This window comes from Peromyscus leucopus, chromosome 12, assembly GCF_004664715.2.
Source record: "Peromyscus leucopus breed LL Stock chromosome 12, UCI_PerLeu_2.1, whole genome shotgun sequence".
NCBI classification, from domain to species: domain Eukaryota; kingdom Metazoa; phylum Chordata; class Mammalia; order Rodentia; family Cricetidae; genus Peromyscus; species Peromyscus leucopus.
This window is the reverse complement of record NC_051073.1, coordinates 19,927,619-19,939,757: the sequence shown is the minus strand read 5'-3', so window position 1 is coordinate 19,939,757 and position 12,139 is coordinate 19,927,619. Positions and strand designations below refer to the sequence as shown.

Below are 12,139 nucleotides of genomic sequence, written 5' to 3'. Positions count from 1 at the left end.
TGTTACTAAGAAGAGAAGAAAGCAGCCTGTTTGCTACCAGTCCTCTGTTGGAGCAAGAAAAGATGCTTTATTGGAGTTGGCCTAGTTTATGCAAGTCCCCAGAGAAAAGAAACAGTCTGATAAGTGACATTGTATTATATTCTATCAGGAAAAATATAGGCTAAGTGGTGTTTGTGGGCCTCCGGGGAAGGTGACCACATTTGCTGCATGGTTGCCATGGGATATGTTGAGATTTACCACCTTTACCACCAATACAAAATACAAAGTAATTCCTCAAAGGCGTGCAATCTAGGTTCCTAAGCCTGGATCTCCAGCCAGTCTGGCTCTTCTGGTATCTGCACTTGGATGTCCCCCAGGCACTGAAAACCTAACATTTGCACTCCACTAAACCGGCTCTTCTTGCCCCTCCCTCTTCAGCTAACAACATCTTTATCCACAAGTTGCCCAAACCTAGAAACCCGAGACAGCTCCCATTGTTTCCTGTCCCCCTCCCACACACACACACCCTGTTGTCTTCATTCAGCGGGGCTCAAATTTTTCTAGTGCCTCCTCCAAAATACCTCTCCAAACTCCATTCTCTGCCACAATGGCACCAGCTTTTACTGGGACCTTGGCAATAATTTCTTCATTGACCTCTGTTCTTTGGCTCCTTCCCTCTCTCTCCAGTTACCGCCCTGGCACTCTCTGGGATGCTCTTTCCAAAATGCGGAGAGAGTTACGATAGGCGCCCCTGTTCTGAAGGAAAGAAGAAGCAGTGCGCCTTGGATAGTCCTTTGTACTAAACCAAAGAGGCTGACTTAAAAAGCAAAGGGATTCTTGCCCTCTGTCACACTTGAGCACACCTGAGGCTTCGCTGACAGCAACCCTCTGCAAGTTTCTTCAGTAAGCCCAGGGAGCAGACAGCTCGACTACATCTCTTAGGTGCCCCAGAAAAATCTACCATGAGTCCCTTCTCCCCAGGGACTGAGTGACTAGAGACAGACTGTGGATTCAATTGGGTTTCCAAGCTCCTCTGCTTATTACTTTCCTAATTTGTCTCATTTTATTTTACTAGATTTTAAATTGTTTAAAACACATTGTTAAAGCATATAACGGTATATGCTTTCCTATCCAATGCTATAATGTTGTCTTATTCAAATATATCAGCACAATAAATTGGAATAATTGCATTTCGATTATAGTTTAAAGTTGGAGTTTCAAGGTGTAGACTTAAATTTCCAAAGACGACTTTGCTAAAAATCAAAACGGATTCTTTTAATATTCTGTTTTGAGCTCATATTTAGAGCCAAGCACTAAAGGGACACTGAGGCTTCAGCAGTAAGAGACATCAGACATATCCCCTAGACTCATGGATCCTACAGTTGGAGGAGATAGATATCAACAGACACTAAACAAACAAATATTCATATATCCAGTTGTGAACTGCAGCTGTGGTGATGTGCCCTACTGGAAGTTCCTCAAACACTTCCCACAATGCTAATTCATCCCACTGAACCCTGGATTCTTTAGCACAATCTGTACTTCATTAGCTATGCACTAAAACTCGCATGGTAGAATCTGAATTAACTAGGATACTTGTCTTTGTCTCTTTAGGAGGAAACAATGGATCCACAATGTGACAGGTGATGACATCACCAGCACCCAGAAGGTTAAGTACCCATAGTGGATGCGGTTGTAATGGTCCACGGATTTTGGAGAGGGAGGGAACACCGCACTTGTAAGAGTTGCGAAGTATCACCTCTATCATAAACGCAGCTGAAACCACTGGAGACCTTTGCAGAGAGGGAAGGTGTGCTTTTGGCTGCCACACAACCAAAGACAGGAACTTGCTGTGCCCTACATCTCTGACTCCTGACGTGCCTGGTCAGTACTGAGCACCACCTCCATTTTCATCCAGATAATGTAAAGGACAATGACTCATAATTGTTGAGTTCTTTTAACTCCTTGGATGAAAGATGCTTTACTGTCTATAAATGTGAGCATTGTTATTATCTATCAGACAGATGGCTGTCTACAGCCAAAAAGAAACCAGTAAAATGTAGATGAGCATGTGTATACTACAACAGTGCTTAACTTTATAGGCAGGTATAAATTAAATATGTTTAATGCTGAATAAGCAAACCATCTTTGATCTAGTATGCTCAAAGCACCAGGCAAACATGAAATCATCTAGTCTCAAAAATGCCCTAGGAGTGTACACGTCACACACTAGCCACTGCACTGCAATTCTTTCAGTCTTCTTTATAAAGTTGACTATCGAAATCCTTTTCTCCTAAACAAGAAGATGGAAATGCTCATGTGGGCTGAGTAAGTAGCTAGAGGCAGAGAGCTTGCCTATCATGAACATGATCATACCAGTACATATCATGTTAGTCATCCTGACTCTGTCAGGTGAAATCTCAAAGAGTTTTAAATTGCATTTAAAAGGCTAAAGATGTCTAATATTTTTTCAACTATTTATTCACCATTTTTTAATTGAAAAAAATGTTTTTCATACAATATATGTTGATCACATTTTTCCCGTCCCTTCATTTCCTCCCAGGTCCCCTCCACCTTCTGTATCAGTTGGGGTTACTATTGCTGTGATGAAACACTATGACCAAAGGAATTTGGGGAGGAAAGGGTTTATTCAGCTTACACTTCCACATCACAAATCATTATCAAAGGAAGTCAGGACTGGAACTCAAACAGGGCAGGAACCTAGAGGCAGGAGCTGACACAGAGGTCAAGGAGGAGTGTTGCTTACTGGCTTGCTCCTCGTGGCTTGCTCAACCTGATTTCTCATAGAACCCAGGACCACCAGCCCAGGAATAGCACCATCCACAATGGGATGGGCCCTACCCAGTCAATCACTAATTAAGAAAATGTCCTACAGTCTTGCCTACAGCCGAATCTTATAGAGGCATTTTCTCAGTTGAGACTTCCTCCTTTCTGATGACTCTAGCTTGTTTCAAGGCAACATAAAACTAACTAATATATATACACCTCCCTACCAGTCCAACTTTATATTCTCTTTCTCCCTTTCAAAGCAAACAAACAAACACACATAAAAATAAACAAAACACATACACAGACATAAAAAAAAACTCTGAAGAAACCTCCACAAAAATTAAAATCAAAACAAGAAAAAGAACAGTAACACACACACACACACACACACACACACACACACACACACACAAAAGCCAAAACAAAGCAAAATGAAATAAGAACTCCACAAAAATATCATTAAGTTTGTTTTTTGCTGGCCATTTGTATTTCTTAAGGAGTGTCTGAGGTATGTGTACCATGGTTGACTGGTTGTGTGTGTGTCTGTTTGTCTGTCTGTCTATCTGTGTGTTGTTTAATTTTTGAGCTTTCTATAGATTCTAGCTGTCAATTCCCTATTAGTCTTCGTTATCAACTTAATGGAATTTAGATTTACCATGGAATCACACTTCAGGGCATACCTATGATGGTGTTTCCACCAAATTTGACTGAGCAGGAAAGGAAGACCCACCTTGAACATGGACAGCACCACACTGTGGGCTTGGGTCCCAGAGCGGATAAAAGGAGAGAGCAAGCTGAGCACCAGCTGTTACCTCTCTCTGCCTCTTGACTGTCAATATAATGTGACCAGCTGCCTCATGCTCCTTGCCTCTCCCTGTGGTGGTGAACTGTGTCACTTCTTAAAGAGGGAGCTAAAATACACCTTTGGGGGTCTGGGGAGGAAACCTTGTGGCCCCACCCTTAGACGAGAGCTACTGGTAGTTAATGGCTGTTGGGGGAGGGGGTAGCCCCTTTTCTTCAGGGTGGATGACTCTGCTCCAGTGTCTGTCTCACAGCACGTTTTGTGGGCAGCACTAGTTGACCGAATAGGTTAAAAACAAAAGGCTATAAAGGTGAGAGAGGATGTGTTTAAAAAGAAGGAGAATGATGGACAGTGGGGCTGAAGTAGGGGAGAGGTGGCATTGTCTGTTTAGTAGGTACAGAATTTCCATTTACCAAGTGTTCATTCTCATGACACTGAATTGTATACTTGCAACAGTAAAATCTGGGTTGTGCATATTTACCGTCATTGAATGATAAAGGAAAAAAAAACACACTTAAGCCCTTTAAGTAATACTAAGTTCCCCAAATGAGTTAAAAATACTAAAAAGTATAAAATATATGAAGAAAAAAAAAAGCAAGAATCATCTGCACAAACACACAAAAGTGAGATGCACAATTGATTTGGCATGCAATTATTTCAGATAATGTGTGAATGCATTATATATGTGTGTATGTGGGTGTTTGCTGTTTATAGACATATTTACTATGTTTTCTTTTTTTTTTTTTTAGAGAAGACATAATTGGTATATGTAGTGAACTGTTGGGTGCTATTGCTTGGTTTAATTAGACATGACTTTACTAGCACGGCATTAAATACATCTTTCTTTTCTATGGTTGCTAAAGCTAGGACAGTACAAGATGCACTATTAATTTGTGTAACAATAATCAAGTGAGTAAAATAAGAAGCAACCAATGTAAATGTGAAACAAGAATTCAATATCTACATCTATAAAGAAAAATATAACTTAAATGAAAACCCATGCTACAATTTTGATATGGGCTAGTTGTCCCTCCCCAAAGTTCATGGGACTACACAGGGAAAATGTACTATACATTTAGTTAATAGAATAAAATTCGAGGCCTGTAGAAAAGTAAGAATTTGATTGTTGAAGTTTTCCCAGCAGTCAGACATAACATACACTTTTAGACCAATTTAAACAATGTTGACTTTATTATTTTTTTTTGTTTTGTTTTGTTTTTTGTTTTTTCGAGTCAGGGTTTCTCTGTGTAGCTTTGCACCTTTCCTGGAACTCACTTGTAGCCCAGGCGGCTCGAACTCACAGAGATCGCCTAGCTCTGCTCCTGAGTGCTGGATTAAAGGTGTGTGCCACCACCGCCCCCATGTGTACCCAGCTGCCTCGAACTTGTGATCCTCCTGCCTCTGCCTCCTTCAGGAATCCTACCCACGTGTGCCACCACAAGCAGCCAATGTTGACTTTAAAGAGATCTTTAGTGCAGGAGTTTGCGAAAGACATAATCCCTAACAAAGGAAACTGATCTCGATATTACAGAATCTGATCTTAGAAGTGATTTGAGACGCAAGAAGAAATAGTAAACAGAGACACATTGACAAACCTAACTGAATATTGACTGCATTTAACACACAGCCATGTATCATTTACAAGGTGAACAGAAAAAATGTTCGTTATATTAAAAAGTAAAATAACCTAAGGTTGTTGTTGTTATTATTATTTGGGAGAAATATAAAGGTGTTCATGTTATTTTGAGTTTGTACAAATTCTTAGGAATATTTCCCGTGAGTTGATGGCAGACTTGTGAAAGAAGGTAGAGGATAGAATATATGCATTTATCTCTACTCCTAAAAAACATTAAAATTACAGCCAATGGGACTGAATTATAGCTCAGGTATAGAGCACCTTTAGCATGCAGGATTCTATCCTCAGCAGGGCGGGTGAGAGGAAGGAGGGTCTGTGGGTTAAGGGACATCAAGCCAAGTGTTAGGATGGATGGTGTACTGAATAAAGGGGAATTCAATAAAAAATCATATACAGGTACAAAGTATGATCTACCCAGTCTGTTTCTCACCATTATTTCCAGGGCTTGGGCCCCAGTGTATTTACACTGGAGACTGAAGATTAGCCCGTCGTCTTTTAACAGAATGTTGACATGAACAACTTAAAAGTGGGAGATGTATTTTTAACTTACAGGTTCCGATATTTCAGTTCATAGTGTTTGACTATGTGTGCTTCTAGGGCTGTGGTTGGGTAAGACATCACAGCTATGGAACCGTGACACAGAAGCCACTAACCTCATGATGGAGAGGGAGCAGAGAGATGCTGGGAATCATGTCCGTCCCTCACAGGCACTCCTCCATTCACCTGTTTCTTCTTGTGGGTGTCCCCCCTCCTAAAGTTTACACCACCTATCTAAAATCAGAGACCAACCATTCAATACTTGCAGTGACTATTTCAGGCATAAACCAAAATGGTAATTATCACGGGGTCCTCCCCCAAAACTTCCCTTTTTCCCTGAGTATCTCGGACTGGCCTGAGACTGACTTGCTGGTGTTGGCAATCCACCTTGCTTAGCTTCCAGAGTGCTGATGTTATTACAGAGGTGTGGTGCCATGCCGAGCTACGTGACTTCAGTACACTCTTTTGCCCTGTCACTCTGTTTTCCCTTTGAGCTGAAAACTGTGAAGCACCAGAAACTGGAGGAAGAAAACAATAGTGTGAAATACTCGAAGATCTGAAGGAAGAAAAGGAAGCAATTGAAAGAAACAGATTCTTCCTGGCTAAGGCGAAATGCTCAGTACTAAAATGGTTTATGTATAATATATGTACAATATATGTTAATATACATATTTATATTATATATATGTTGCTTAGACTTAAATAGGTAGCCTTTATATGACATTTATGTATCAAACAAATGTGCTGGTAATGTAAATACAACACACTAGTGACAAACCTTGATTTCCTAAGAGCAATATCAGCATTTTCCAGAAAACATGGGAGTCAGCAGTCATGTGTGGTAGAATGTGTCTCTTTAGGCTCTCAGATCTGAAAGGATAAAGATGGAAATGCGTTAACTCCTAAGCATAAGTGAAACTTGGCTGTACAGTTTTAATCACCCATGGGTGTGTTGACACATCATTACACTGAGAAATTCGTGGAAGGATAGATGGTTTATTAACCACAGAGTGATTTACGTCTGTCTAATTGCTACCTTCTCTATGGGCCTCTATCATCTTTCTGCAGGTTTAGAGGCTATACAATACAGAGCTGCGTTCAATGAAAGAGGAACCCATATAATGGTTGGGCATTATTTGCTTGTTTGGTTTGAGTATGCCAGACAATGAGTAAATTGCACATTCCAGAATTAATGAGATTATTACACTACAGTTTCCAGGAGGCATAATTTCTAAGCAGACAGGCAGTTTAAGGTGTCATTAGCAGGTTTCACTTACCTGCAAAATCTTATTTACTGTTTATGTGAAAAACTTAGTCACAATCCAAAGTCTAAAAGTGACTTCATAAACCTTTTTGAAGAACAATAATTCCATAAATAAGATAAACTGCTCTATGCTTAATAATATATAGGCTATAATTGTTAAAAAAAAAAATGCCCTCAAAATTTGTATTCTATAATATTGAGAAGCATACAACACTGACTTCATAAAATCTATTTTGAGAGGGGGTTTGTTTGAGACAAGCTCTCATGTAGTACAAGGGTGGCTTTGAACTTGCTATGTAGCTGAGGATGACCTTGAACTCTTTATTCATCTACCTCCACCTCCTTTGTGCTGGGATTATACACCTGAACCTCCACATGGGTAAAATTCACATTAAAAAATTTCTAGGCCCTGGCAAGATGGCTCAGCAGTTAAGAGCACTGGCTGATTATCCAGTGGACCTACTTTGTTTCCAGGAGCCACACTGAGGTTCACAACCTTTAAAGCATACATTCTCAAAGATGTATCAAAGTGCAATGATTTGTTTGAATATGTAAATGATTTAACACAACATAGAAAAGGTTCCATTTAAATGCTAGTGAACCTACCATGTACTCAGTGGAGATAGATGCTAGAGACGAACAACGTGCCTTTCTTAATTTCTAGAAATATTCAGAGCAAGGGACATAATTAATAGGTATGCAAACACCCATCCCCATAGTTAAAACATAAGGACTATAAGAAAAAAGTGCCAGGAAAGACTCAAATAAACAAGTATCCCTTTGAATTAAATTAATTAAATTCTAAGTTTTTCTCCAGTAAGAAACAAAAAGGGGGTTTGATTTCCACAGCAGGAGATGGGCAAGACAACAACATTGTAACAAATATGTGCTACTTGCTTAGTTAGGGTCAGAGTTGGTATGATGAACCACAAGGACCAAAGCAGCTGGGGAGAAAAGGGTTTATTTGGCTTAAGCTTCCAAATCATCGTTCATCACTGAAGGAATAAAGGACAGGAACTCAAATGCAGCAGGAACCTGGAGGCAGGAGCTGACAAAGAGGCCATGGAAGAGTGCTGCTTACTGGCTTGCTCCCCATGGCTTGCTCAGCCTGCTTTCTTGTAGAACCCAGGCCCACCAGTCCGGGAATGGCACTACCTACAATGGGCTAGGCCTTCCCCCATCAGTTACTAAATAAAAAAAAACCCTACAGGCTTGTCTACAGCCCAATCTTATTGAGGCATTTTCTCAATTGGGGTTCCCTTCTCTCAGATGACTCTAGCCTGTGTCAAGTTGACATAAAATTAGCCACCTCAATTACCATAAGGGTCAAGATGAAGAAAGGTTCCCACAGCTGTGAAATGGATCCAACCAACCTCAATATTACTCTCAGTGGCTTAATTTCATAAAATATAAGTGAGTGAAAATTTCAAAGTCAAGTACTATCTATCTGCAACTATGCTGTGGAAGTCCTGTTTCCTCAGTTAATAGGTAGTCTGTAGGTGTTATTCACACTGTCTCAACTCTACACTTGGACTCTTTAGGTAAGCTAGGGTTCTATTCAAATTCTATTTAGGTTCTATTCAGGTTTAATTAGAATTATTGTTGGCTTTGGAGACACACCCCTTTGGAGAGACAAAAATATTTCCTGGGAGATGCAACACACAAATCTACTCACTCCAGATCGAGAACTGATAACAGATCAAAGTATAGATACCATCAAAATGCAGTTTGCTAAACCAATGGGTTTTTATTAGGGCTACTTATAGGAATATGGGCCAGTTACTTACAGTAGCAGAAACGACTCAGAGACAGCTACATCGCCAAAGCCCACCTCAGAGTGGGTGACAGCTCACAAAGCCGGGAACCTGGAGCGCACTGCACAGCCTGCAGGCAGGTCAGCAGGTTGCATGTTCTTTCCTGGTTACTCAGTTGCTCTAAACATCTTCCAGGCAGCTTTGGCTGGTTTCTGCTTCTTCAAGGCAGCTGGTCTGGTCTCAGAGTCTGCAGCTTGTTCCCCTGAGAGGCTGCAGCTCAGCTTGGTTGAGCCTTCTTGGCAGCTGGGCTCTTCAGAGAGAGCTCTTCGTAGCTCAGCTTTCTTCTGTCTGAGGAGAACTCTCTGCTTTTATTGTTTACTCTGAAAGGGAGGGGCCTAGTGAATCTGGTCAGTTTCAGAGACTTCCTGAGCTATTTTCAGTTGTTTACCTTAGTTAAATTCCTTCAGGACGGAATGTTTTAGTCTCAAGGAAACTGTTACAGAACTCCCTTCCCCCCCCTCGCCCCTCGCCCTCCCCCCTCTGTTCCCCGTTTCTGTTCACCACCCCCCACACACACACTGTGAATAAACCACATCTGGAACATAAATGGGCACATTTGTAGCTCCACAATGTCAGAATTTATTGAGTAAGTTCACAAGTTACATCAATTTTGTTGACCGCAATTTAGTACTGAATTCTCTTGCTAGCTGTGAGCAACCACAGGTTATTTTAACCCAAAGTTAATTACTAACATTTAACTCTTATAGCATACATTGATCTACACACACACACACACACACACACACACACACACACACACCCCAAATCACACCACATCACACCATTACATAATGATTAAAAAGGGTAAAAGTTCAATGAGAACTACTAGAGGCAGAGGCAGAGAGCTGCAGCATGCAGAAACCAATCACAAAGCTCAGCTGGGCTTCACAGGCTCAGGGCTACTCGAAGGAAGTGCAGGACTTACTCCAGATGCTTGGGATTTCCCTGGGAAACTGTCCTAGTTAGAGTTAATGTTGCTTGTGAAAACACTATGAGCAAAGCAACTTGGGGAGGAAAGGATTTATTTGGTTTGCATGTCCAAATCACTGTTCATCACTGAAGTAAGTCAGAACAGGACCTCAAACAGGAGGAGCCTGGAGGCAGGAACTGATGCAGAGGTCATGGAAGAATGCTGCTTACTGGCTTGCTCCCCCTGGTTTGCTCAACCTGCTTTCTCACAGAACCCAGGACCACCAGGCCAGGGGTGGCCCATCCACAATGGACTGGGCCCTTCCTCATCAATCACTAACTGGAGGAATGCCACACAGGCTTGCCTGCAGCCCATCTTATGGAGGCGTTTTCTCAATTGAGGTTCCCGCCTCTACGAAGACTTGAGCATTATGTCAAGTTGACATAAAACTAGCCAGCACAGCCACACCAAGCAGTGGGGTCATGCTGAGCTGAGACCAAGAGTTCCGTACTTGTCAATTGCTTGACACACATCCAGGTGCGTCAGTGAGATTGTCACCATCTTCATTTGTTGTCCTTGTTTTTATGGGGTCAAGTAGAGGTATTGCACCGTCAAGTGGGTCTTGCGTGTTTAATATGTTCTTGGGCTTGGTTTTTTACATCACGATTTTAATACTCCCACATTCCTAAATGTTCCTAGTTTTCTTTGAGAATTTTGCAGGTAGTTTTGACTTGCATGCCTAAGTTATTTATCCGTCTGTGCCTCATTCTTAGTGCTAGACAGTGACGCTGTCTACACGGACCAACAAGATGTGAGATCATTTAGCCTCTGCATTTGCACTCAGAATCGACTGCTGTGTAAAAGGTATCGCCGTGGGGGAGGCACAGCTTGAAAGTCACTGTTTCACACAGCATGGAGTTTATGTTGCTCGAGGCATCGCCTAAGCCACCTCCCTACTGACTCCTTCCGTTTTGTGTGTTTGTTATTGTGATCGAGAGTGCAGTAAAGAAGCCACCTCAATGGCCACTCCCCTTTGGGAGAAAGGTTTTTATTGTGGATAAGAGAGAGAGAACATCCAGACACATCTGGAAGAGTCCAGAGAGACGCAGCAGCAGACTGGACTTGGCCAGGACTGGGGCAGTGGGGGGGGTGTGTGGAAAAATCATGAGGGTTATAAAGTGGATGAGCAGCTAGGAGCAAGCCTGGGAACTGAAGCCGCCTGGGAGTTTAGGATGGAGGAGGAGGAGAGAAGGACCAAGATGCCAGTGTGGGCTTTGAGATTATAACAAGTAATCGTAAGTATGGCTGGAGGAGCCTGGAAGCCAGCATGGGCTTTGATATGCTCATAGGTACACAGGTACCTGTCTCTCCTGTCAGAGGCATGGAAAATGATTGCTTTTAGCAGGCTGGAAGCCAGTTCACAAGTTCCTGAGGAATGCTGGCTTTTATCTAACTGCCAGAAATCCTTTTTATAGTTCAGCTTGAGCTAAGCCTAGACTCAATTTTGGACCTAGTGAGTGGGCCCACCCTTGTAAGGAGAAATGGAGTACCCTTTTGTCTTAGGGTTTTTATTGCTGTGAAGAGACACCATAACCATGGCAACTCTTATAAAGGAAAACATTTAATTGAGGCTAGCTTACAGGTCAGTCTATTATGGTCATGGTGGAAAGCATAGTGGCACACAGGTAGACATGGTGCTAGAGAGGTAGCTAAGAGTTCTACAACTGGGTCCACAGGAAGCAGGAAGAGACAGTGAGCCACTAGGCCTGGCTTGAGCTTCTGAAACCTCAAAGTCCAACCCTCTATTGACATACTTCCTCCAACAAGGCTCCGCCTACTCCAACAAGGCCACACCTCCTACAAGTGCCATTCCCTATGAATCTATGGAGGTCATTTTTATTCAAACCACCACACCTTTAGACATGATAGCTTGTTTTGTTTTTGAGATGGTATTTCTGGGTATCCCTATCTGAAGGGGTACTTACTATGTAGCCCAGGTTAGCTTTCAATTTTCAGCAACCCTCCTTGCTATAGCCTCTTGAGTTTGGGGCTTACAGGGGTGAGCAAACCACTCCTTTAGCTTTGGTACATGTTTTTAAAAAGTTTTCCACATAATTTTAACAGGGAGTTGGCTTGCAATGCACTGGACTGAACTGCTGTGGGGCATTTTTGGTCGTCTACAGGAACAGAACATATAGAATGAATCTATACACAAACGCACACACAGATTAATTAGGATAGCTTACAGGCTGTGATCCAGCTAGTCCAACAATGGCTATCTAGCAACAGAAGGTCCAAGAATCCAGTAGTTATTCAGTCCATGAGGTTGGATGTGTCATCTGGTCTTAAGTATATGCTGGGGGGCTAGAGAGATGGCTTAGTGGTTAGGAGCACTGACTGTTCTTCC

The 12,139-nt window shown here is 42.0% G+C and overlaps 1 long non-coding RNA gene across 1 annotated transcript in view; it reads right to left on the bottom strand.

Moving 5' to 3' along the window:
- The window catches only part of LOC114701916, a 36,784-nt gene extending 30,175 nt beyond the window's left edge, over positions 1-6,609 (bottom strand). The window contains exon 1 of the long non-coding RNA XR_003735896.2: positions 6,523-6,609. This is a non-coding gene — a long non-coding RNA (uncharacterized LOC114701916). The remainder of the gene's footprint in view (positions 1-6,522) is intronic.
- Positions 6,610-12,139: the final 5,530 nt, after the last annotated feature.